The sequence below is a fragment of the Schistocerca americana genome, chromosome 2, assembly GCF_021461395.2.
Source record: "Schistocerca americana isolate TAMUIC-IGC-003095 chromosome 2, iqSchAmer2.1, whole genome shotgun sequence".
Lineage (NCBI taxonomy): Eukaryota > Metazoa > Arthropoda > Insecta > Orthoptera > Acrididae > Schistocerca > Schistocerca americana.
Genome location: NC_060120.1, coordinates 641420986 through 641445222, shown reverse-complemented (window position 1 = coordinate 641445222; position 24237 = coordinate 641420986). Strand labels below are relative to the sequence as shown.

General features: G+C 46.9%; 14 non-coding genes across 14 annotated transcripts; all 14 read right to left on the bottom strand.

The window, feature by feature from the left end:
* Positions 1-3021: 3021 nt before the first annotated feature.
* Positions 3022-3103, bottom strand: Trnas-gcu. The gene has a single exon. It is a non-coding gene; the product is annotated as a tRNA-Ser (tRNA).
* An 805-nt stretch (positions 3104-3908) lies between these two features.
* Positions 3909-3990, bottom strand: Trnas-gcu. The gene has a single exon. It is a non-coding gene; the product is annotated as a tRNA-Ser (tRNA).
* An 822-nt stretch (positions 3991-4812) lies between these two features.
* Positions 4813-4894, bottom strand: Trnas-gcu. Its single transcript has one exon. It is a non-coding gene; the product is annotated as a tRNA-Ser (tRNA).
* Positions 4895-5716: 822 nt separating this feature from the next.
* Trnas-gcu lies at positions 5717-5798 on the bottom strand. Its single transcript has one exon. It is a non-coding gene; the product is annotated as a tRNA-Ser (tRNA).
* A 7399-nt stretch (positions 5799-13197) lies between these two features.
* Positions 13198-13279, bottom strand: Trnas-gcu. The gene has a single exon. It is a non-coding gene; the product is annotated as a tRNA-Ser (tRNA).
* Positions 13280-14084: 805 nt separating this feature from the next.
* Positions 14085-14166, bottom strand: Trnas-gcu. The gene has a single exon. It is a non-coding gene; the product is annotated as a tRNA-Ser (tRNA).
* Positions 14167-14971: 805 nt separating this feature from the next.
* Trnas-gcu lies at positions 14972-15053 on the bottom strand. The gene has a single exon. It is a non-coding gene; the product is annotated as a tRNA-Ser (tRNA).
* Positions 15054-15858: 805 nt separating this feature from the next.
* Positions 15859-15940, bottom strand: Trnas-gcu. Its single transcript has one exon. It is a non-coding gene; the product is annotated as a tRNA-Ser (tRNA).
* Positions 15941-17890: 1950 nt separating this feature from the next.
* Trnas-gcu lies at positions 17891-17972 on the bottom strand. Its single transcript has one exon. It is a non-coding gene; the product is annotated as a tRNA-Ser (tRNA).
* Positions 17973-18792: 820 nt separating this feature from the next.
* Positions 18793-18874, bottom strand: Trnas-gcu. The gene has a single exon. It is a non-coding gene; the product is annotated as a tRNA-Ser (tRNA).
* An 821-nt stretch (positions 18875-19695) lies between these two features.
* Positions 19696-19777, bottom strand: Trnas-gcu. Its single transcript has one exon. It is a non-coding gene; the product is annotated as a tRNA-Ser (tRNA).
* Positions 19778-21733: 1956 nt separating this feature from the next.
* Positions 21734-21815, bottom strand: Trnas-gcu. Its single transcript has one exon. It is a non-coding gene; the product is annotated as a tRNA-Ser (tRNA).
* Positions 21816-22636: 821 nt separating this feature from the next.
* On the bottom strand, positions 22637-22718 carry Trnas-gcu. The gene has a single exon. It is a non-coding gene; the product is annotated as a tRNA-Ser (tRNA).
* An 821-nt stretch (positions 22719-23539) lies between these two features.
* On the bottom strand, positions 23540-23621 carry Trnas-gcu. Its single transcript has one exon. It is a non-coding gene; the product is annotated as a tRNA-Ser (tRNA).
* Positions 23622-24237: the final 616 nt, after the last annotated feature.

Below are 24237 nucleotides of genomic sequence, written 5' to 3'. Positions count from 1 at the left end.
AACACAATTAAAATCACCTCCAATGATAACACGTTCGGGATTTTTCCGTAACAAATAGATGATTTGTTCCTTAAAAAAGTTTGCTCGTTCCGCCCTATAGGTACTGCCAGAAGGCGCGTACAAGTTAATGATGGTGACGCCAAAAACGGTGACACCCACACCTCTACCGGAATCTAACTTGTCAACTTGAGTGGCGGGAATGCCTTCTCTAAGTAAGATGGCAGTCCCCACGTTCGAGTCGGGGGAAAAATTTGTAATAGCAACAAAACCAGGAAGAGTTAAGTGTGGCATGGCCACCTCCTGCAAAAGAGCGATATCTGTTCCCGACTCATAGAGATATTGTTTTAAGGCACTCAGTTTCACCTCCGACCGGATTTCATTAATATTTAATGTCGTGATCGTATAGGCCTGCGACATTATGACAGTACGTGGAAGAGGCGGAAGGAGCAAATATCTTTAAAGGGCAACATCGTCATGCCATTCCATATTTGTGGCCGGGAAATTCGTGTCTGTGACGTCACTGAGTTGTATTCGTGCGTCTTTGTTCTTACTCTTTTTACGCACAGCATTTACATTAGGTTGCACACGGATCCTGGGGCGGACACTGTGGAGCACCTCCGCAGCCGGCGGCGTGGGAGGGTCGTGGGTGACGTCAAGCTGCTCTCCCGGCACTTCCCGCGAAGGGATGGCACGCGGCGACACCGCCGGCGAGCGAGCAGCTGAACTATCACCCGCACTATCAGCCTGTTTGGCAACATTCTCTGCCCGCAGCTGTTTGTTGTCACCGACAGACCCGGACAGCTCTGTTTGTATTATTTCCTGGAGTTGTTGACATTCCCCTTGTTGTGAGTCCTGAACCGAAGCGGCTGCCACGTGATGTGTACCGTCGGCGCTCAGAGATGTTTGTATACCACCATCACAGGCCTCTGTGTGTGTACTTCCTGCAGGAATGTGAGCCACACGTACAGGTTGGTCGGCCTGAGTTGGCTGTCGCGGAAGTTCTAAGGCACTAGCCAGCGGCAACTGCTTAACTTCCACGGAAGTATCGGCACTTGAAATTGTGGGAGGAGAAGCGTCCACAATAGCCTCACCGATCGGAGCTTTCGCTTCCGAGCCGGATTCCCGATCGTCCTTTTTCGCGGTCTCATGCGCACTAGAGGTGTCGGTATCAGAGCCACTGCTGTCACAAGTTCTGCGCCTCTTATTGGTCGCGGCATCGAGTTTTGCAGGGGGCAACGCACCTTTGTCTCTCCGAACCAGAACCGGAAACTCATCAGAACGAATTTCTTGTTGCTGTTCCGAAGGCATTTCAGAACTAGGGAGCCCAATCTCCGTCATCGGCTTGGCTGCCACTACATCCGCCAAAGTAAGCCTTTTACGCTGCTGGAGGGAATTCTTTAACACAAACATGCGCCTGGGGCAGTCTTGACGCAAGTGACCACTCTCATTACAGATATGACAGGTCGGTGTTTGGCCAATATAAGTAACGTGAGCCTTATAGTCACAAACAAGTATATGGGATGGAATATTCTGCTTGACATGCATTTCTACAGATCGAACGCCACTGTAACATTGCAACCTATGTTGACTTGACCACCGTTCGAGTCGAATCTGTTTAACGTCACCGAATTTGGACAGGACCTCCTTTAGATAACAATTTTCTACTTCAGGGGGTAAGTTGAAAATACGCACGTTCGTGTAGTCTACATCGGCATTGGAAATGAGCACTGTACTTACAGAGTCGTCCCGGTGTCGGAAAATAGCACTTCCTCCGTGCTTCGTCATGATCTTCTCCAGTAATACAGGATTCAGTAATTTAACAAAGAAACAATACTGCTCGGTATCATAATAGGCGGTGTGCACTTGGTCAGATGTAATCCCAATAACATCAACGATCCAGTCATGTATCTCCAGTGAACTCGGTTGCACAGATCGGGTGGACTTGTCGAAATCAAAACGGAGTGTACACTTTCGCGGAAATAACCTGGACATTGCAGCAGATAGCGAGCGGTTAACCCGCTACAATAAGAACGCAACAAAAATACAAATGGATAACGATATAAACTGCAGAATAACACAACACTAGCAAACAGAAATAAGAGTGGAAAACACGCCTTGTGAACACGCGGTGGAGCGGAGCACTGACACGTCCGACCAGCACGGTGTCGCAAGCGCGACTGACCACTCGGCCACCTCGTCTGACTCATCGGAAACTGCGTCCCTCGCTAGTCCTTACGGAAAGAAGTCGTTTGTCGATTCGAAAACGCTTCGTACTGTGGCTGGTGTTAACGCTGTAATGCCCTGCTGCAGTGCAGCTGACCAAGCTCCCACTCATGAATCATTTAATGATGGCATCTGTCCACGTCGGTATCCCATCGGAGGAAAGTAGTCGGCCCACTTACTTACTGCAGAAATAAGCACCGAATCGTCGTGTAGCGTTGTCCAATGCAAATGAGAAATGTCCTGTGCATTAGGTATAACGACTAGTGGAACTACGCGATTATCTCGATTCGCAACAATTATTTGTCACCTTCGATGACCTCATCGCTGATGTTGCTTTCAAGTTTCTTTCGAAGAGCAAACCACGTTCTTCGTAGCCGAATTGTGAGACCAGAGGCTCCTGCTGTTGGCGATGGAGCCAGGCCCTATCAGATCGCTTCCGTGTATGGCGGCCGGACGGAAAGCAAACTGTCGAAAGGCGACAGTTGTGCTACAGTTGGGGGTATTATAGGCTCGATACGTTAAAATGACTGCAAGAAGTAAGCACTTAAATATGAATGAGAACGCACCGTTCCCAAACACCACCATGGTGCCAAACTTCGATTCGTTTTTAGATCTTGAGATGGTGTTTGATTCGAAAGACGTACGCTATCGAATGTTGTGTCCTTCCAATTGGTAGGCGGTTTAGTTTCGTATTTCTTCCTAATGCTATCTGCCACATACACGTTCCGTTGCTACTACTGAGTGGCGTTTCGCATGTAGAAGGTGTGATCCGAAATGGGTGCTTAACGTAAAATTCTTCGACGAGGATGGGATTCGAACCCACGCGTGCAGAGCACATTGGATTAGCAGTCCAACGCCTTAACCACTCGGCCACCTCGTCTGACGCATCGGAAACTGCGTCCCTCGCTAGTCCTTACGGAAAGAAGTCGTTTGTCGATTCGAAAACGCATCGTACTGTGGCTGGTGTTAACGCTGTAATGCCCTGCTGCAATGCAGCTGACCAAGCTCCCACTCATGAATCATTTAATGATGGCATCTGTCCACGTCGGTATCCCATCGGAGGAAAGTAGTCGGCCCACTTACTTACTGCAGAAATAAGCACCGAATCGTCGTGTAGCGTTGTCTAATGCAAATGAGAAATGTCCTGTGCATTAGGTATAACGACTAGTGGAACTACGCGATTATCTCGATTCGCAACAATTATTTGTCACCTTCGATGACCTCATCGCTGATGTTGCTTTCAAGTTTCTTTCGAAGAGCAAACCACGTTCTTCGTAGCCGAATTGTGAGACCAGAGGCTCCTGCTGTTGGCGATGGAGCCAGGCCCTATCAGATCGCTTCCGTGTATGGCGGCCGGACGGAAAGCAAACTGTGCTACAGTTGGGGGTATTATAGGCTCGATACGTTAAAATGACTGCAAGAAGCACGCACTTAAATATGAATGAGAACGCACCGTTCCCAAACACCACCATGGTGCCAAACTTCGATTCGTTTTTAGATCTTGAGATGGTGTTTGATTCGAAAGACGTACGCTATCGAATGTTGTGTCCTTCCAATTGGTAGGCGGTTTAGTTTCGTATTTCTTACAGATGCTATCTGCCACATACACGTTCCGTTGCTACTACTGAGTGGCGTTTCGCATGTAGAAGGTGTGATCCGAAATGGGTGCTTAACGTAAAATTCTTCGACGAGGATGGGATTTGAACCCACGCGTGCAGAGCACATTGGATTAGCAGTCCAACGCCTTAACCACTCGGCCACCTCGTCTGACGCATCGGAAACTGCGTCCCTCGCTAGTCCTTACGGCAAGAAGTCGTTTGTCGATTCGAAAACGCATCGTACTGTGGCTGGTGTTAACGCTGTAATGCCCTGCTGCAATGCAGCTGACCAAGCTCCCACTCATGAATCATTTAATGATGGCATCTGTCCACGTCGGTATCCCATCGGAGGAAAGTAGTCGGCCCACTTACTTACTGCAGAAATAAGCACCGAATCGTCGTGTAGCGTTGTCTAATGCAAATGAGAAATGTCCTGTGCATTAGGTATAACGACTAGTGGAACTACGCGATTATCTCGATTCGCAACAATTATTTGTCACCTTCGATGACCTCATCGCTGATGTTGCTTTCAAGTTTCTTTCGAAGAGCAAACCACGTTCTTCGTAGCCGAATTGTGAGACCAGAGGCTCCTGCTGTTGGCGATGGAGCCAGGCCCTATCAGATCGCTTCCGTGTATGGCGGCCGGACGGAAAGCAAACTGTCGAAAGGCGACAGTTGTGCTACAGTTGGGGGTATTATAGGCTCGATACGTTAAAATGACTGCAAGAAGTAAGCACTTTAATATGAATGAGAACGCACCGTTCCCAAACACCACCATGGTGCCAAACTTCGATTCGTTTTTAGATCTTGAGATGGTGTTTGATTCGAAAGACGTACGCTATCGAATGTTGTGTCCTTCCAATTGGTAGGCGGTTTAGTGTCGTATTTCTTACAGATGCTATGTGCCACATACACGTTCCGTTGCTACTACTGAGTGGCGTTTCGCATGTAGAAGGTGTAATCCGAAATGGGTGCTTAACGTAAAATTCTTCGACGAGGATGGGATTCGAACCCACGCGTGCAGAGCACATTGGATTAGCAGTCCAACGCCTTAACCACTCGGCCACCTCGTCTAACGCATCGGAAACTGCGTCCCTCGCTAGTCCTTACGGAAAGAAGTCGTTTGTCGATTCGAAAACGCATCGTACTGTGGCTGGTGTTAACGCTGTAATGCCCTGCTGCAATGCAGCTGACCAAGCTCCCACTCATGAATCATTTAATGATGGCATCTGTCCACGTCGGTATCCCATCGGAGGAAAGTAGTCGGCCCACTTACTTACTGCAGAAATAAGCACCGAATCGTCGTGTAGCGTTGTCTAATGCAAATGAGAAATGTCCTGTGCATTAGGTATAACGACTAGTGGAACTACGCGATTATCTCGATTCGCAACAATTATTTGTCACCTTCGATGACCTCATCGCTGATGTTGCTTTCAAGTTTCTTTCGAAGAGCAAACCACGTTCTTCGTAGCCGAATTGTGAGACCAGAGGCTCCTGATGTTGGCGATGGAGCCAGGCCCTATCAGATCGCTTCCGTGTATGGCGGCCGGACGGAAAACAAACTGTCGAAAGGCGACAGTTGTGCTACAGTTGGGGGTATTATAGGCTCGATACGTTAAAATGACTGCAAGAAGTAAGCACTTAAATATGAATGAGAACGCACCGTTCCCAAACACCACCATGGTGCCAAACTTCGATTCGTTTTTAGATCTTGAGATGGTGTTTGATTCGAAAGACGTACGCTATCGAATGTTGTGTCCTTCCAATTGGTAGACGGTTTAGTTTCGTATTTCTTACAGATGCTATCTGCCACATACATGTTCCGTTGCTACTACTGAGTGGCGTTTCGCATGTAGAAGGTGTGATCCGAAATGGGTGCTTAACGTAAAATTCTTCGACGAGGATGGGATTCGAACCCACGCGTGCAGAGCACATTGGATTAGCAGTCCAACGCCTTAACCACTCGGCCACTTCGTCTGACGCATCGGAAACTGCGTCCCTCGCTAGTCCTTACGGAAAGAAGTCGTTTGTCGATTCGAAAACGCATCGTACTGTGGCTGGTGTTAACGCTGTAATGCCCTGCTGCAATGCAGCTGACCAAGCTCCCACTCATGAATCATTTAATGATGGCATCTGTCCACGTCGGTATCCCATCGGAGGAAAGTAGTCGGCCCACTTACTTACTGCAGAAATAAGCACCGAATCGTCGTGTAGCGTTGTCTAATGCAAATGAGAAATGTCCTGTGCATTAGGTATAACGACTAGTGGAACTACGCGATTATCTCGATTCGCAACAATTATTTGTCACCTTTGATGACCTCATCGCTGATGTTGCTTTCAAGTTTCTTTCGAAGAGCAAACCACGTTCTTCGTAGCCGAATTGTGAGACCAGAGGCTCCTGCTGTTGGCGATGGAGCCAGGCCCTATCAGATCGCTTCCGTGTATGGCGGCCGGACGGAATGCAAACTGAGCAAACCACGTTCTTCGTAGCCGAATTGTGAGACCAGAGGCTCCTGCTGTTGGCGATGGAGCCAGGCCCTATCAGATCGCTTCCGTGTATGGCGGCCGGACGGAATGCAAACTGTCGAAAGGCGACAGTTGTGCTACAGTTGGGGGTATTATTGGCTCGATACGTTAAAATGACTGCAAGAAGTAAGCACTTAAATATGAATGAGAACGCACCGTTTCCAAACACCACCATGGTGCCAAACTTCGATTCGTTTTTAGATCTTGAGATGGTGTTTGATTCGAAAGACGTACGCTATCGAATGTTGTGTCTTTCCAATTGGTAGGCGGTTAAGTTTCGTATTTCTTACAGATGCTATCTGCCACATACACGCTCCGTTGCTACTACTGAGTGGCGTTTCGCATGTAGAAGGTGTGATCCGAAATGGTTGCTTAACGTAAAATTCCTCGACGAGGATGGGATTCGAACCCACGCGTGCAGAGCACATTGGATTAGCAGTCCAACGCCTTAATCACTTTTTTTTTTGTTCTTTTTTTTGTGTTTTTTTTTTTTTTAAATTTTTTTTTTCCCTTTTTATTATTTGTTTTTTTTTATATTTTTTTCCATATTTTCATTTTGAAAATGCGGTAACAGGCAGGGAGAGGCAAGGAGGGCAGGGGTCATGCAATCTGAGGCCTGGCCATCTTGTCTCCCACCGTAACTGTCACCACGGCACCCTACCTCATGCGCGTACTGAAGAAATGCTGCGGCTTGACTCCGCCGCCAGTAACATAAAAACAGAAATTAGTCCGGAGACGAAATGTTGCATCCATTTGCAGTGTAAATGAACATGTCCATTTTCATATGTATTCGGGAGAGCCGGGAATCCGTGCACTTTGCACCGCATGAGTGCGACTCACCCCACAAATCAGAGTTAGTATGGAATGAAAAATATAAATTAAAAGTCTTCTATCGTTATTTCTCTCCATCGGGTCGACTGTTACAATTAAGAAACTAGGAAACGTAGTTCTGTGCAGGGCATCCGCCAATGATACGGAACGCGCTACTACAAACATCCTGTTAATTTCTGAACGTGACGAATGATCCAAGTGACGCACTCGTAAATTAGTCTGTCCCGCACGTACTTCTTTGGTCTTCACTTCGGGCGTCCGAAGGAAGAACGGAATCCACCATGTCGGAAGAAATGGCTTTAAGCACTCCATCCTATACTGGCTGTGAAATGATCGTGTGACTTAAAAAGTTTGCAAAATGAGCTTTATAGTTTTTAGTCTTCTGTAGTCGGTGGTGCTGTATCATTAAATACAGGAGAAAGTCTTCTTTACTCGTTTCGTTCACATTGAAAAGATAGTAAACTGTGTGGCCTTTAAGCCAGTTTACTGAATTTCTTTTGGTCTGCGGGTAAGGCACGACCTCCGGAGTGAGGAAGTCAGCTGGCGTTATGGTCGCAGGGCTTGTTCTAGTGATGCTCGCCAACAACTGTCGTATGACGGCCCAAACATCTCGCACTTTTTCGCAGACAAATCGGTGTTCCTCGCTATCTTGTACCTGGCAAGTGTTGCATAAGGGTGAATCGGCCAGATGAATGGAATGGAGTCTGGCATTGGTAGCTATTTTACGATTCACCGTGAGATACCAAGACGCTCGCACGTGAGACGGTAAATGGCGTGAATGAATATTATCCCAAATGACCCGCCAATTGTGAGCTGTATATTTGTCTTCGATGTTATTCCTGGAGGTGGACTCGATCAAAGTCTTATAAAGTTGCTTCACCACCGTTATTTCCTTCGCCGGAATTCTTGTTCGAGCATAACTATATTCAAGCAGGAAGTATTTTAAATGATAAAGGTCGTGTGGAATATGATGTACATCAATCGGGGGGTTGAGGTTCGCTGGGGAGATTTCGTTGAGAAGGTGAGCAGTGAGACAGTGTGGAGATTTTGTCCATAGCTTATACATACTGCTTAGATAGAGCGCCTGTGCCTTTTTATAGACATCTGTGAGGTTCAATCCGCCCTTCCGAGGAGGGAGCGTCAACGTAACATATTTAACTTTGAAGATATTGCCTCTGGTCACAAAATGGCCCAGGGCAGACAGCATTCTATGTGCAATGCCACTGGGAAGAGGCAACACTTTGGCTACATAGTTAATCTTCGAGAGGATATAAGTGTTGACCAGTTCAATTTTTTGGAGAGCATTCAGTTTCCTCATGCTATGCAGTTGTACACATGCCCTAACTTTATGAAGTAAAGCTCTATAATTAACAGCAATGGTATTCTGTATCTTCCGCCGAAACTCAAGTCCTAAGCACTTTATACTGGTAATTTCTCGTAATCGGGTATGATTGGGTAGATTTATTCCCCGTCCGACATTCATGAGTCCGGATTTTTGCCAGTTCACCTTCGCCCCAGATACCGCCTCATATCGTTGAAGTATTTGAAGTGAGGACCGCACTTCTTGCGCGTTCACGACAAGAAAGCCGACATCATCTGCGTACGCACGGCACACAATCTTCTGGCTATTGATTTCCAATCCCTGCAAATGTGCAGTTAGCGTAGCGAGCAGAGGTTCTATGGCGATGGCAAAGAGAGCCATCGACATCGGACAGCCTTGCCTCACCGAACACTCGATATCAATAGCGCCACTGAGGCGACCATTAATTTGAATTCGCGACGTACTATTACAGATCAGATTGTCGAGTACTTGGGTGAACCGGTGCGGAAACCCCAATTCCTGCATGACGCGGAAAAGGAAACGATGGCTCACCCTGTCGAACGCTTTTGCAAAGTCTATCATGACGAGGGCGCATTTTAACTTGCAAGCCTCCGCTACGGCAATGACATCTCTGTAATCCGTGAGCGTGTGGTAAATAGATCTATCTCTACCGACACTCGTTTGATACTGTCCTGTGATTGTGGTCATGACAGTTTTGAGCCGTTGGCTCAGAACACGGGCGAATAGTTTATAATCACTATTTAATAACGTGAGAGGTCGCAGGTTAGTGAGGTCGTTACTGCACGGGGTCTTGGGCAGTAAGACAACAATTCCTTGTCGAAATTCCTGCGGAATAACTTTTTGTGGGTTCATTAGTTCTTTACATATTGCAAGGAGTTTCGATTTCATCTGCGGCCAGAAGGTTTGATATACTTCGGCAGGTATTCCATCGCAACCAGGAGATTTATTCTTCGGACTCCTTAGGATAACGTCTGTTAATTCGTCTTCTGTCACCTCTGTCATCAGCTGAGTCGCCTCTGTGGGGCTGAGTTTCCGTGATAAATTTGTCGCAAACTCCGCAAACACGGTATCATCTGTCATTTTATTGGACATCAGGTCTCGATAGTACTCTTCAATCGCACGCATAATGTCACTTTGTTTAGTAACTATTGCCCCGGTGCTGGTTCGGATGTGTGTAATGATTTTCCGACTGCCTCGTCGACTTTCACGTAACATGTGATACATGGCAGCCTCTTCTTCTTGCACCGTCTTAGGAACTCGCGCCCGAATTTGAAAACCTTCCAACTGTTTCCGTTGCAGCGTTAAAAGTTTCGCCTGAATTCTTTTGATCTTTGCAAAATTGCCGATAACGGTCGCGTCACATTTATACAACTCCCGAAGACACTGAAAGTAAAATTCCATGGTCCGTTTGTGCCACAGACTTTTCTGACGGGAGTAAAACATTAAAGTTTTCCTAATTTGTGGTTTGGCGCATTTGAGCCACCACTCGATCGCGGAGTTGTAGGATCTGAATTTGCGTTCACATGCCGTCCAGGTGGACAGGAAGGCTTCTCGACATGCAGGATCATGCAAATGTGCGATGTTGAACTTCCATAACCCTCGACCCCGGTATGTTTCCTGTTTTTGCATGTTGACGGTGCAGATATAGCCAGCATGGTCGGAAAATACAGTTGGCCATATTTCGGTGTGTAGCAGGTGTTGCGTTAAATTACGCGATATGTAAATTCTATCTAACCTACTTGCCGAATGATTGGTAACATGCGTAAAACCCACTTCCACTCCGTGCATGTGCGTCCAAGTGTCAGTGAAGCGGAGTTCTTGAATGATCTGTTCTAATTCGACACACCGATTAAAGTGAGGAGTTTGATCGATTTGACGAAGCACACAATTGAAATCGCCGCCAAAAATGACATCACTGTAGTTGGTCCCGAAGAGCGGAAGGATCTCGTGGCGAAAAAATTCTGCACGGTGTTGCCTATTACTGGACCCAGAAGGTGCGTAAATATTAATCAGTCTGATGTTATTGACAGTGACTGCTATCCCTCTGCCGGTCACCAGTTTGGCCTCACAATTTGCAATGATCCCTTCTTTTAACAGTAACGCTGTTCCAAGTTCGAAACCGTTGCCAGGGTTCACGAAAGCGTTATACCCTGCTATGTGGTCTAACCTGATCTCACTCACTTCCTGAAGCATGGCTATATCGATGTCGGCTGCGTATAACAAGTCTTGTAAGTTCTTCAGATTCAAATCACTGCGTATCTTATTGATATTGAGAGTCAGGATCTTGTAGGCCTGCAAGGTGGTCATAGATGTTTGGTACGAAAGGAGCAAACGATAGGGTGCGTCATACAGCCTTCAATGGGAGGCGCTGACCGTGTCGGTCGTTTGAGTAGCCATGGCCACGTGGACGTTGTGTCCATCAACCGCTGATACGGGGGGCAAGGAGCCGGTCGAGGGTGTGGAATCCTCCTGCATCTCTACATCAGCTTCGTTCGTTTCAAACTCGTCCGCCCAATTGGGAGAGCAAAGGGTGCCTACTGGCTCAGAAACTGGTGGATTCGTATTCTGTGGCTCAGTTTGCTGAGTGGGCGTCTCATCTGGTCCGCTGTCGTACATCGTGGGAGTCTCCGACATGGTGTCGTCTGATCGTGTTGTGTCCCGCGAGCGCGAAGGCGAGGCGGCAGCGTCTGCGGGCCCTTCTTTTAAGTTCTGACCGATTAATTTAGCCTTTCCCCGTAAGCTCGGTGCTGTATCTTCCGCACCTTGGTGAGCCATCCTCCGCTTTTTATTTTTCTTCGGAGATCGATTACCACGTATTACTGTGTCGGAGTTGGGCATCGTTTCAGCGACTCGTTCAGACATGGGAGCAGGAGCCATGGACACCTCCACCAACTCGGCACCCCGTGAGGGCTGGTCCACCGCCATCTCACTGGTCCTGTTAGTTTCATGTGTTTCAGAAGCAGCCATCTCGGACGCGACTGGCGTGTCCGGAGACGTCACATTAACGACGGAACTGGGTCCGGCAGGTTTATCGCGAATCGGTTGTATTGACGGCTCACCGCGGGCAACCGACACGTACGATGGCTGTAATGTTGACATCGCGGGAGGGCTAACACTCTCTCCGGTTGGCAGTTGAACTACACGACGCTGTAAACATTCCGCACGAACATGTCCCGTCGAGTTACATCTGGCACATGTTCTAGGTTGGCCATCATACATTACGACGGCACGGTACCCACAAACCGTGACGTACGACGGAATATGTCGTTGCAAGTCAACTTTAAGCTGCCTGACGCCATTCAGTACCGGAGACTTATGCGCCGGAGACCAACGTTCTGCAAAGTTGCTCAAAACTTTGCCATACGGCGATATCGCAACGTTTATCTGTTCTGCTGGGACCTCAAACGGTAGTTCAAAAATGCGAATTGTTCGAAGTCCAAGCCCGGCGTGGGAAACAGTAACCACACCCACATTGCCATCACTATGCTTAAACTTCAAACCAGAACTAAAGGAGTCAACTAGTTTGTCACAAAACTCGGCATCTCTCATCTTGATATAAACGATGCTAGACAGAATCGACAAATGTATACCGATAATCTCATCGAGGCCAATTTTCATCACTTCTTCGAGGAAATCCTCGATTTCGAAGGATGTTGGTCGGGCAAACGTGTTATCGAACGTTAACTTCAAGGTGTCTTTCCTCATAGTATGTGCCATCACTGAATTATCAACGTCAGTCCACAAACGCAAGAATAACCGCTGCTAGCGAGCGACTTACCCCGCAGAAGTAAACAAGCCAGCCGCAGCGCGAAGCACAGACAACCGCACGCCACGGCCGCTGCAGGCAGACTGTATCACTCGGCCACCTCGTCTGACGCATCGGAAACTGCGTCCCTCGCTAGTCCTTACGGAAAGAAGTCGTTTGTCGATTCGAAAACGCATCGTACTGTGGCTGGTGTTAACGCTGTAATGCCCTGCTGCAATGCAGCTGACCAAGCTCCCACTCATGAATCATTTAATGATGGCATCTGTCCACGTCGGTATCCCATCGGAGGAAAGTAGTCGGCCCACTTACTTACTGCAGAAATAAGCACCGAATCGTCGTGTAGCGTTGTCTAATGCAAATGAGAAATGTCCTGTGCATTAGGTATAACGACTAGTGGAACTACGCGATTATCTCGATTCGCAACAATTATTTGTCACCTTCGATGACCTCATCGCTGATGTTGCTTTCAAGTTTCTTTCGAAGAGCAAACCACGTTCTTCGTAGCCGAATTGTGAGACCAGAGGCTCCTGCTGTTGGCGATGAAGCCAGGCCCTATCAGATCGCTTCCGTGTATGGCGGCCGGACGGAAAGCAAACTGTGCTACAGTTGGGGGTATTATAGGCTCGATACGTTAAAATGACTGCAAGAAGTAAGCACTTAAATATGAATGAGAACGCACCGTTTCCAAACACCACCATGGTGCCAAACTTCGATTCGTTTTTAGATCTTGAGATGGTGTTTGATTCGAAAGACGTACGCTATCGAATGTTGTGTCCTTCCAATTGGTAGGCGGTTTAGTTTCGTATTTCTTACAGATGCTATCTGCCACATACACGCTCCGTTGCTACTACTGAGTGGCGTTTCGCATGTAGAAGGTGTGATCCGAAATGGTTGCTTAACGTAAAATTCCTCGACGAGGATGGGATTCGAACCCACGCGTGCAGAGCACATTGGATTAGCAGTCCAACGCCTTAATCACTCGGCCACCTCGTCTGACGCATCGGAAACTGCGTCCCTCGCTAGTCCTTACGGAAAGAAGTCGTTTGTCGATTCGAAAACGCATCGTACTGTGGCTGGTGTTAACGCTGTAATGCCCTGCTGCAATGCAGCTGACCAAGCTCCCACTCATGAATCATTTAATGATGGCATCTGTCCACGTCGGTATCCCATCGGAGGAAAGTAGTCGGCCCACTTACTTACTGCAGAAATAAGCACCGAATCGTCGTGTAGCGTTGTCTAATGCAAATGAGAAATGTCCTGTGCATTAGGTATAACGACTAGTGGAACTACGCGATTATCTCGATTCGCAACAATTATTTGTCACCTTCGATGACCTCATCGCTGATGTTGCTTTCAAGTTTCTTTCGAAGAGCAAACCACGTTCTTCGTAGCCGAATTGTGAGACCAGAGGCTCCTGCTGTTGGCGATGGAGCCAGGCCCTATCAGATCGCTTCCGTGTATGGCGGCCGGACGGAAAGCAAACTGTGCTACAATTGGGGGTATTATAGGCTCGATACGTTAAAATGACTGCAAGAAGTAAGCACTTAAATATGAATGAGAACGCACCGTTCCCAAACACCACCATGGTGCCAAACTTCGATTCGTTTTTAGATCTTGAGATGGTGTTTGATTCGAAAGACGTACGCTATCGAATGTTGTGTCCTTCCAATTGGTAGGCGGTTTAGTTTCGTATTTCTTACAGATGCTATCCGCCACATACACGCTCCGTTGCTACTACTGAGTGGCGTTTCGCATGTAGAAGGTGTGATCCGAAATGGGTGCTTAACGTAAAATTCTTCGACGAGGATGGGATTCGAACCCACGCGTGCAGAGCACATTGGATTAGCAGTCCAACGCCTTAACCACTCGGCCACCTCGTCTGACGCATCGGAAACTGCATCCCTCGCTAGTCCTTACGGAAAGAAGTCGTTTGTCGATTCGAAAACGCATCGTACTGTGGCTGGTGTTAACGCTGTAATGCCCTGCTGCAATGCAGCTGACCAAGCTCCCACTCATGAATCATTTAATGATGGCATCTGTCCACGTCGGTATCCCATCGGAGGAAAGTAGTCGGCCCACTTACTTACTGCAGAAATAAGCACCGAATCGTCGTGTAGCGTTGTCTAATGCAAATGAGAAATGTCCTGTGCATTAGGTATAACGACTAGTGGAACTACGCGATTATCTCGATTCGCAACAATTATTTGTCACCTTCGATGACCTCATCGCTGATGTTGCTTTCAAGTTTCTTTCGAAGAGCAAACCACGTTCTTCGTAGCCGAATTGTGAGACCAGAGGCTCCTGCTGTTGGCGATGAAGCCAGGCCCTATCAGATCGCTTCCGTGTATGGCGGCCGGACGGAAAGCAAACTGTGCTACAGTTGGGGGTATTATAGGCTCGATACGTTAAAATGACTGCAAGAAGTAAGCACTTAAATATGAATGAGAACGCACCGTTTCCAAACACCACCATGGTGCCAAACTTCGATTCGTTTTTAGATCTTGAGATGGTGTTTGATTCGAAAGACGTACGCTATCGAATGTTGTGTCCTTCCAATTGGTAGGCGGTTTAGTTTCGTATTTCTTACAGATGCTATCTGCCACATACACGCTCCGTTGCTACTACTGAGTGGCGTTTCGCATGTAGAAGGTGTGATCCGAAATGGTTGCTTAACGTAAAATTCCTCGACGAGGATGGGATTCGAACCCACGCGTGCAGAGCACATTGGATTAGCAGTCCAACGCCTTAATCACTCGGCCACCTCGTCTGACGCATCGGAAACTGCGTCCCTCGCTAGTCCTTACGGAAAGAAGTCGTTTGTCGATTCGAAAACGCATCGTACTGTGGCTGGTGTTAACGCTGTAATGCCCTGCTGCAATGCAGCTGACCAAGCTCCCACTCATGAATCATTTAATGATGGCATCTGTCCACGTCGGTATCCCATCGGAGGAAAGTAGTCGGCCCACTTACTTACTGCAGAAATAAGCACCGAATCGTCGTGTAGCGTTGTCTAATGCAAATGAGAAATGTCCTGTGCATTAGGTATAACGACTAGTGGAACTACGCGATTATCTCGATTCGCAACAATTATTTGTCACCTTCGATGACCTCATCGCTGATGTTGCTTTCAAGTTTCTTTCGAAGAGCAAACCACGTTCTTCGTAGCCGAATTGTGAGACCAGAGGCTCCTGCTGTTGGCGATGGAGCCAGGCCCTATCAGATCGCTTCCGTGTATGGCGGCCGGACGGAAAGCAAACTGTGCTACAATTGGGGGTATTATAGGCTCGATACGTTAAAATGACTGCAAGAAGTAAGCACTTAAATATGAATGAGAACGCACCGTTCCCAAACACCACCATGGTGCCAAACTTCGATTCGTTTTTAGATCTTGAGATGGTGTTTGATTCGAAAGACGTACGCTATCGAATGTTGTGTCCTTCCAATTGGTAGGCGGTTTAGTTTCGTATTTCTTACAGATGCTATCCGCCACATACACGCTCCGTTGCTACTACTGAGTGGCGTTTCGCATGTAGAAGGTGTGATCCGAAATGGGTGCTTAACGTAAAATTCTTCGACGAGGATGGGATTCGAACCCACGCGTGCAGAGCACATTGGATTAGCAGTCCAACGCCTTAACCACTCGGCCACCTCGTCTGACGCATCGGAAACTGCATCCCTCGCTAGTCCTTACGGAAAGAAGTCGTTTGTCGATTCGAAAACGCATCGTACTGTGGCTGGTGTTAACGCTGTAATGCCCTGCTGCAATGCAGCTGACCAAGCTCCCACTCATGAATCATTTAATGATGGCATCTGTCCACGTCGGTATCCCATCGGAGGAAAGTAGTCGGCCCACTTACTTACTGCAGAAATAAGCACCGAATCGTCGTGTAGCGTTGTCTAATGCAAATGAGAAATGTCCTGTGCATTAGGTATAACGACTAGTGGAACTACGCGATTATCTCGATTCGCAACAATTATTTGTCACCTTCGATGACCTCATCGCTGATGTTGCTTTCAAGTTTCTTTCGAAGAGCAAACCACGTTCTTCGTAGCCGAATTGTGAGACCAGAGGCTCCTGCTGTTGGCGATGGAGCCAGGCCCTATCAGATCGCTTCCGGGTATGGCGGCCGGACGGAAAGCAAACTGTCGTAAGGCGACAGTTGTGCTACAGTTGGGGGTATTATAGGCTCGATACGTTAAAATGACTGCAAGAAGTAAGCACTTAAATATGAATGAGAACGCACCGTTCCCAAACACCACCATGGTGCCAAACTTCGATTCGTTTTTAGATCTTTTTTTTTTTTTTTTTTTTTATTTTTAGCTAGTTGATAATCATGGGATTCTTAGCCTTCGTAGGATAATGATATTTCTTCGAATTATAGTAAAATTGCTTGCTCTTACAGGCATTACTCGTTTAATGTGCTATATAGGTCACATAGTCGCACCAATATTCAGCCGTTTCATAGACATCTCGTTTTTAATACAAACGTAGAAACTACACCCCTGAGCCTATCGCTGCTACTTCCTCGGCGAGAAACGCTTATTACAGAAAATTTAGACTAAACGAAGGTTCCACCGAGATTCGAACTCGGATCGCTGGATTCAGAGTCCAGAGTGCTAACCGTTACACCATTTTTTTTTTTTTTTATTTTTTTTTCTCCTGCACCCTAAGCAGGAATCATACCCCCTTTTTTTTTATTTCTTTATATATATATTTTTTTGTTTGTTTTTGTTTTTTTTCATATTTGTGTCCTTTTTTTTATTAATATTATTATTATTTTTTTTTTTTTTTTTTTTTTTTTTATGCACGTGTGTGCTGGGCAGCCGGCGGCAAGGTGGGCAGGGGTCGCAATCCGGAGGCCTGGCCACGATGTCACCGCCATACCCCGCACCCAATTGCATGGTTTTGTTATTTGATTTTATTGTTATGTATTCATTATTATATTTTGTTTAATTTGCAATGTGGCGTCATGTGTGTTCCATTATTTGTTTAGATATAAACAGAATGAGAAAAAGAAATCCATGTCTGGTCTGTGGATTACGCAGCACACCATGAATCCAGCACAGCAGATACTCAAAGTTGGTCTTCACGTAGAATAATTTTCCCAGTGTCCATGTCGTTGATTAGTATTGTGCATTCGGTTTCCCGATGGTTGGTTGTGGATTGCTGCTTCTCAAAACCCTGAGCATCCCATGCGTTGGAAGATGAGCGCTGGTAACGTGGTGACACCAAGAGCAGGGACATGCCAAACAACCATGTCCCGTATCGTAAAGCCTCTTCATAGGAGGAATAGAAGCTGCTGGAAACTCCTGGTGCGTACTAAATCGTCGTGCAGCTTTGATGAAAGATAATGAGAAATGAAAGTAAACAAATGAGGTGCCTCTTCTGGGTTACGCCCTGCGGAATCAAAAGTAAAATCTTGAGATGGTGTTTGATTCGAAAGACGTACGCTATCGAATGTTGTGTCCTTCCAATTGGTAGGCGGTTTAGTTTCGTATTTCTTACAGATGCTATGTGCCACATACACGTTCCGTTGCTACTACTGAGTGGCGTTTCGCATGTAGAAGGTGTGATCCGAAATGGGTGCTTAACGTAAAATTCGTCGACGAGGATGGGATTCGAACCCACGCGTGCAGAGCACATTGGATTAGCAGTCCAACGCCTTAACCACTCGGCCACCTCGTCTGACGCATCGGAAACTGCGTCCCTCGCTAGTCCTTACGGAAAGAAGTCGTTTGTCGATTCGAAAACGCATCGTACTGTGGCTGGTGTTAACGCTGTAATGCCCTGCTGCAGTGCAGCTGACCAAGCTCCCACTCATGAATCATTTAATGATGGCATCTGTCCACGTCGGTATCCCATCGGAGGAAAGTAGTCGGCCCACTTACTTACTGCAGAAATAAGCACCGAATCGTCGTGTAGCGTTGTCTAATGCAAATGAGAAATGTCCTGTGCACTAGGTATAACGACTAGTGGAACTACGCGATTATCTCGTTCGCAACAATTATTTGTCACCTTCGATGACCTCATCGCTGATGTTGCTTTCAAGTTTCTTTCGAAGAGCAAACCACGTTCTTCATAGCCGAATTGTGAGACCAGAGGCTCCTGCTGTTGGCGATGGAGCCAGGCCCTATCAGATCGCTTCCGTCTATGGCGGCCGGACGGAAAGCAAACTGTCGAAAGGCGACAGTTGTGCTACAGTTGGGGGTATTATAGGCTCGATACGTTAAAATGACTGCAAGAAGTAAGCACTTAAATATGAATGAGAACGCACCGTTCCCAAACACCACCATGGTGCCAAACTTCGATTCGTTTTTAGATCTTGAGATGGTGTTTGATTCGAAAGACGTACGCTATCGAATGTTGTGTCCTTCCAATTGGTAGGCGGTTTAGTTTCGTATTTCTTACAGATGCTATCTGCCACATACACGTTCCGTTGCTACTACTGAGTGGCGTTTCGCATGTAGAAGGTGTGATCCGAAATGGGTGCTTAACGTAAAATCCTTCACGAGGATGGGATTCGAACCCACGCGTGCAGAGCACATTGGATTAGCAGTCCAACGCCTTAACCACTCGGCCACCTCGTCTGACGCATCGGAAACTGCGTCCCTCGCTAGTCCTTACGGAAAGAAGTCGTTTGTCGATTCGAAAACGCATCGTACTGTGGCTGGTGTTAACGCTGTAATGCCCTGCTGCAGTGCAGCTGACCAAGCTCCCACTCATGAATCATTTAATGATGGCATCTGTCCACGTCGGTATCCCATCGGAGGAAAGTAGTCGGCCCACTTACTTACTGCAGAAATAAGCACCGAATCGTCGTGTAGCGTTGTCTAATGCAAATGAGAAATGTCCTGTGCATTAGGTATAACGACTAGTGGAACTACGCGATTATCTCGTTCGCAACAATTATTTGTCACCTTCGATGACCTCATCGCTGATGTTGCTTTCAAGTTTCTTTCGAAGAGCAAACCACGTTCTTCATAGCCGAATTGTGAGACCAGAGGCTCCTGCTGTTGGCGATGGAGCCAGGCCCTATCAGATCGCTTCCGTCTATGGCGGCCAGGCGGAAAGCAAACTGTCGAAAGGCGACAGTTGTGCTACAGTTGGGGGTATTATAGGCTCGATACGTTAAAATGACTGCAAGAAGTAAGCACGTAAATATGAATGAGAACGCACCGTTCCCAAACACCACCATGGTGCCAAACTTCGATTCGTTTTTAGATCTTGAGATGGTGTTTGATTCGAAAGACGTACGCTATCGAATGTTGTGTCCTTCCAATTGGTAGGCGGTTTAGTTTCGTATTTCTTACAGATGCTATCTGCCACATACACGTTCCGTTGCTACTACTGAGTGGCGTTTCGCATGTAGAAGGTGTGATCCGAAATGGGTGCTTAACGTAAAATTCTTCGACGAGGATGGGATTCGAACCCACGCGTGCAGAGCACATTGGATTAGCAGTCCAACGCCTTAACCACTCGGCCACCTCGTCTGACGCATCGGAAACTGCGTCCTTCGCTAGTCCCTACGGAAAGAAGTCGTTTGTCGATTCGAAAACGCATCGTACTGTGGCTGGTGTTAACGCTGTAATGCCCTGCTGCAGTGCAGCTGACCAAGCTCCCACTCATGAATCATTTAATGATGGCATCTGTCCACGTCGGTATCCCATCGGAGGAAAGTAGTCGGCCCACTTACTTACTGCAGAAATAAGCACCGAATCGTCGTGTAGCGTTGTCTAATGCAAATGAGAAATGTCCTGTGCACTAGGTATAACGACTAGTGGAACTACGCGATTATCTCGTTCGCAACAATTATTTGTCACCTTCGATGACCTCATCGCTGATGTTGCTTTCAAGTTTCTTTCGAAGAGCAAACCACGTTCTTCATAGCCGAATTGTGAGACCAGAGGCTCCTGCTGTTGGCGATGGAGCCAGGCCCTATCAGATCGCTTCCGTCTATGGCGGCCGGACGGAAAGCAAACTGTCGAAAGGCGACAGTTGTGCTACAGTTGGGGGTATTATAGGCTCGATACGTTAAAATGACTGCAAGAAGTAAGCACTTAAATATGAATGAGAACGCACCGTTCCCAAACACCACCATGGTGCCAAACTTCGATTCGTTTTTAGATCTTTTATTTTTTTTTTTTTTTTTTTTTTTTTTTATTTTTAGCTAGTTGATAATCATGGGATTCTTAGCCTTCGTAGGATAATGATATTTCTTCGAATTATAGTAAAATTGCTTGCTCTTACAGGCATTACTCGTTTAATGTGCTATATAGGTCACATAGTCGCACCAATATTCAGCCGTTTCATAGACATCTCGTTTTTAATACAAACGTAGAAACTACACCCCTGAGCCTATCGCTGCTACTTCCTCGGCGAGAAACGCTTATTACAGAAAATTTAGACTAAACGAAGGTTCCACCGAGATTCGAACTCGAATCGCTGGATTCAGAGTCCAGAGTGCTAACCGTTACACCATTTTTTTTTTTTTTGTTTTTTTTTCTCCTGCACCCTAAGCAGGAATCATACCCCTTTTTTTTTATTTCTTTATATTTTTTTTTTGTTTGTTTTTGTTTTTTTCTCATATTTGTGTCCTTTTTTTTATTAATATTATTATTATTTTTTTTTTTTTTTTTTTTTTTTTTATGCACGTGTGTGCTGGGCAGCCGGCGGCAAGGTGGGCAGGGGTCGCAATCCGGAGGCCTGGCCACGATGTCACCGCCATACCCCGCACCCAATTGCATGGTTTTGTTATTTGATTTTATTGTTATGTATTCATTATTATATTTTGTTTAATTTGCAATGTGGCGTCATGTGTGTTCCATTATTTGTATAGATATAAACAGAATGAGAAAAAGAAATCCATGTCTGGTCTGTGGATTACGCAGCACACCATGAATCCAGCACAGCAGATACTCAAAGTTGGTCTTCACGTAGAATAATTTTCCCAGTGTCCATGTCGTTGATTAGTATTGTGCATTCGGTTTCCCGATGGTTGGTTGTGGATTGCTGCTTCTCAAAACCCTGAGCATCCCATGCGTTGGAAGATGAGCGCTGGTAACGTGGTGACACCAAGAGCAGGGACATGCCAAACAACCATGTCCCGTATCGTAAAGCCTCTTCATAGGAGGAATAGAAGCTGCTGGAAACTCCTGGTGCGTACTAAATCGTCGTGCAGCTTTGATGAAAGATAATGAGAAATGAAAGTAAACAAATGAGCTGCCTCTTCTGGGTTACGCCCTGCGGAATCAAAAGTAAAATCTTGAGATGGTGTTTGATTCGAAAGACGTACGCTATCGAATGTTGTGTCCTTCCAATTGGTAGGCGGTTTAGTTTCGTATTTCTTACAGATGCTATGTGCCACATACACGTTCCGTTGCTACTACTGAGTGGCGTTTCGCATGTAGAAGGTGTGATCCGAAATGGGTGCTTAACGTAAAATCCTTCGACGAGGATGGGATTCGAACCCACGCGTGCAGAGCACATTGGATTAGCAGTCCAACGCCTTAACCACTCGGCCACCTCGTCTGACGCATCGGAAACTGCGTCCCTCGCTAGTCCTTACGGAAAGAAGTCGTTTGTCGATTCGAAAACGCATCGTACTGTGGCTGGTGTTAACGCTGTAATGCCCTGCTGCAGTGCAGCTGACCAAGCTCCCACTCATGAATCATTTAATGATGGCATCTGTCCACGTCGGTATCCCATCGGAGGAAAGTAGTCGGCCCACTTACTTACTGCAGAAATAAGCACCGAATCGTCGTGTAGCGTTGTCTAATGCAAATGAGAAATGTCCTGTGCACTAGGTATAACGACTAGTGGAACTACGCGATTATCTCGTTCGCAACAATTATTTGTCACCTTCGATGACCTCATCGCTGATGTTGCTTTCAAGTTTCTTTCGAAGAGCAAACCACGTTCTTCATAGCCGAATTGTGAGACCAGAGGCTCCTGCTGTTGGCGATGGAGCCAGGCCCTATCAGATCGCTTCCGTCTATGGCGGCCGGACGGAAAGCAAACTGTCGAAAGGCGACAGTTGTGCTACAGTTGGGGGTATTATAGGCTCGATACGTTAAAATGACTGCAAGAAGTAAGCACTTAAATATGAATGAGAACGCACCGTTCCCAAACACCACCATGGTGCCAAACTTCGATTCGTTTTTAGATCTTGAGATGGTGTTTGATTCGAAAGACGTACGCTATCGAATGTTGTGTCCTTCCAATTGGTAGGCGGTTTAGTTTCGTATTTCTTACAGATGCTATCTGCCACATACACGTTCCGTTGCTACTACTGAGTGGCGTTTCGCATGTAGAAGGTGTGATCCGAAATGGGTGCTTAACGTAAAATCCTTCGACGAGGATGGGATTCGAACCCACGCGTGCAGAGCACATTGGATTAGCAGTCCAACGCCTTAACCACTCGGCCACCTCGTCTGACGCATCGGAAACTGCGTCCCTCGCTAGTCCTTACGGAAAGAAGTCGTTTGTCGATTCGAAAACGCATCGTACTGTGGCTGGTGTTAACGCTGTAATGCCCTGCTGCAGTGCAGCTGACCAAGCTCCCACTCATGAATCATTTAATGATGGCATCTGTCCACGTCGGTATCCCATCGGAGGAAAGTAGTCGGCCCACTTACTTACTGCAGAAATAAGCACCGAATCGTCGTGTAGCGTTGTCTAATGCAAATGAGAAATGTCCTGTGCATTAGGTATAACGACTAGTGGAACTACGCGATTATCTCGTTCGCAACAATTATTTGTCACCTTCGATGACCTCATCGCTGATGTTGCTTTCAAGTTTCTTTCGAAGAGCAAACCACGTTCTTCATAGCCGAATTGTGAGACCAGAGGCTCCTGCTGTTGGCGATGGAGCCAGGCCCTATCAGATCGCTTCCGTCTATGGCGGCCAGGCGGAAAGCAAACTGTCGAAAGGCGACAGTTGTGCTACAGTTGGGGGTATTATAGGCTCGATACGTTAAAATGACTGCAAGAAGTAAGCACGTAAATATGAATGAGAACGCACCGTTCCCAAACACCACCATGGTGCCAAACTTCGATTCGTTTTTAGATCTTGAGATGGTGTTTGATTCGAAAGACGTACGCTATCGAATGTTGTGTCCTTCCAATTGGTAGGCGGTTTAGTTTCGTATTTCTTACAGATGCTATCTGCCACATACACGTTCCGTTGCTACTACTGAGTGGCGTTTCGCATGTAGAAGGTGTGATCCGAAATGGGTGCTTAACGTAAAATTCTTCGACGAGGATGGGATTCGAACCCACGCGTGCAGAGCACATTGGATTAGCAGTCCAACGCCTTAACCACTCGGCCACCTCGTCTGACGCATCGGAAACTGCGTCCTTCGCTAGTCCCTACGGAAAGAAGTCGTTTGTCGATTCGAAAACGCATCGTACTGTGGCTGGTGTTAACGCTGTAATGCCCTGCTGCAGTGCAGCTGACCAAGCTCCCACTCATGAATCATTTAATGATGGCATCTGTCCACGTCGGTATCCCATCGGAGGAAAGTAGTCGGCCCACTTACTTACTGCAGAAATAAGCACCGAATCGTCGTGTAGCGTTGTCTAATGCAAATGAGAAATGTCCTGTGCACTAGGTATAACGACTAGTGGAACTACGCGATTATCTCGTTCGCAACAATTATTTGTCACCTTCGATGACCTCATCGCTGATGTTGCTTTCAAGTTTCTTTCGAAGAGCAAACCACGTTCTTCATAGCCGAATTGTGAGACCAGAGGCTCCTGCTGTTGGCGATGGAGCCAGGCCCTATCAGATCGCTTCCGTCTATGGCGGCCGGACGGAAAGCAAACTGTCGAAAGGCGACAGTTGTGCTACAGTTGGGGGTATTATAGGCTCGATACGTTAAAATGACTGCAAGAAGTAAGCACTTAAATATGAATGAGAACGCACCGTTCCCAAACACCACCATGGTGCCAA